This window comes from Elephantulus edwardii, unplaced genomic scaffold (assembly GCF_000299155.1).
Source record: "Elephantulus edwardii isolate Elephantulus edwardi_28Jun2011 unplaced genomic scaffold, EleEdw1.0 scaffold00188, whole genome shotgun sequence".
Lineage (NCBI taxonomy): Eukaryota > Metazoa > Chordata > Mammalia > Macroscelidea > Macroscelididae > Elephantulus > Elephantulus edwardii.
This window is the reverse complement of record NW_006399938.1, coordinates 4735540-4738201: the sequence shown is the minus strand read 5'-3', so window position 1 is coordinate 4738201 and position 2662 is coordinate 4735540.

Genomic DNA, 2662 nt, shown 5'->3' with positions numbered 1-2662 from the left:
GGTAGAGTAGAGGGACAGCGCAGAAGGGGAAGGCCCCCTAAGAGGTGGATTAATTCAGTGACTGGGGTAATCAGGATGAGTGTGTCAGAGACGGTGCAATTGGCACAGAACAGAGCAGAGTTTAGGGCTTTTGTACATAGGGTCGCTATGAGTCGCAAGCAACTCGATGGCACATAACAACAACAACAACAATAGGAAAAACACCCTTGACACATTTCTACCTAAAGGAATGGAGAGCAAATTCAAGCCTTGCGTTGCAATACATAAGGATCTATAAGCAAAATATTAAATGATCCTGTTGTTGTTATATGCCATCAAGTCAAGTTTGACTCATAGCAACTCTATGAACAATAGATCTGAAACTTGTCCTATCCTGTGCATTCCACATAATCTTGGACATGCTTGAGCCAATTGTGGCAGTCACTGTGTAATCTACCTCATTGAGAGTTATCTTCTTTCACTAACTTTCCACCTTTCCTAGCATGATTCCCCTCCCCAAAGAGGACTCCCTTATAGCAACATGCCCAAAGGATGTGAGACCAACGTGTGCCATCATTGCCTCTAAAGAGCACTTTAACTCTACTTTCTCTAAGACCTGCATATTCTTTTGGCAGTCTATGAGATAGTCAGTATTCCTCTCTAACACCACAACTCAAGGACATTAATTTTTCTTGTGTCATTCTTATTTATTGCTCAGATTTCAGATACATAAAAAATGATTGGAAAGACTACGGCTTGATTCAGGAACATCTTAGTTTTCAAACTGATATTATTGCTCTTCAGTAACTTGGGGAGGTCCTTGACTGCAAACTTTCCCAATGCATACATGTTTTTTAATTTCTACAGTTTGTGCCAAGGGTGTTGATGGTGAATGCAAGTAAGTTAAACTTATCTTTATCTAGAATGATGTTTTCTATCCATGCATATACAAGGAAGATCTGTTAATATCACTGTTGTTACTGTTAATGGTAATAATAGCAAAATTAGTATCACTTTTATTTCTCAATAGCACCACTATTAAAACCACTGCTATTACTTAAAAGCAATATGCTGTTAGTATTTCCATCCTATTCGTACACATGCAAGGAAGATCTGTTAATATCACTGTGATTCAAATACATGCATTAACAGCTAAAATCAAAGAAAAAGAAATTATAGATTTTTATAAAGTTGTGCAGTCCAATATTGACCTAATGTGCTTTTAAGATATTTTATCAATGACTGATGACTGGATTGTAAAAATTGAAAACAATGGAGAAGAAATAGTCGTTGAAAAGTAAACACTTGATCACAAAAATGAGGCCAGAAATCAAATGACTGAATTTTTTATTTTCAATGATTTATCCATTGCAAAGAATTATCTTTGTTAAAAAACACAAGTGGTGACTTTACACCTGGATGTCATCTGAAGAATAGAAATTAAATTTGCACAGGTTAAAGAGCAGAAATAATTATGCTACACTCGATATCTGACTCCAAAACCAGTGTTATTCTCAATTCTGATGCTTCTCAAAATAAGTAGGAGGACAATGAACGAGAAAATGACCAAAAAATACAGCAAAACAAACATATGGTGATATATTCAGTCTTTTTGAAATAATCCAGATGATAATATCTTCATTTGATCTTCCTTTGAAGATACAGCATGGCTTCTGCAAACCAATTTCCTACACTCTACCAGCAATCAAATATTTAGCAATGGAATGTCATGAATCTAAATGAGTACATCTAAACTACAATGGCATGCATTTTAACATCATTTGGCCCTTACAAGTTTCTCTTCAAAATCAGAATAAACCATGATTTTACTGAGCAGAAAACCTGCATAACAGTAGTATTTTGAATTCTCCCCCCCATCTTACAATTTATGTTTGCTGTTGCTTAAATTGCCCTCTGTAATATACTGGAAGTTATATGTAGTCATATCCATCCTATATAGATAATATGCAGGTTTATTACTCTTTCAAGAAAAGGAGAGTCTGCAGTTTCATGCCAGTGATCACATCTGCAAACAATCACTAACCCAATCTATTTCGCTATACATTGCATTTGAAAGTTCGGAGATTACTAGATTTCAGGGACTCACGGAAATGTCTTGCTGGAATTATAGTTTATCCAGAAAGTCCTGTACTGCTGACAGGTAGATAAGTACTGCACAAACTGAAGAGCACAATTAGATATCAATGATTATGATTTCACAACCATTTGTGTCTTTTCAGAATAACTACTGCTATTAGGCCATGCCTGCCAGCTATTTTTTCAGTTGATAATGACAAAAGAATATATTATGAGAATCTCAGGAAACTACCAAACTAATTCCAGCTTACTCCATTTATTCCTCATGCATAAATGTGCTCAGCTTAGTGAAACATGTAGGGGTATTTCAAAAACAATGGAATTTTAAACAGCATGAATAAAACAACTTAGAATAAAGGAAGTAGATAACATTTAAAATATTACTATGCTTATACTCTTTTCAAAGAATTTAAAAAGCTTAGAATAAAGAATGAAACAAAAAAATCACAAGAACATAATAGATCATTTTTATCTGTAAATGTAACTTTTTTTCTTATTAATGTAACCATGTAGTCTGCATATGCCCCAAAGTTCTAGGTTTTGAAGTAATTTTTCTATATATGCTAGAAAATTTCAAGGAGTTCAT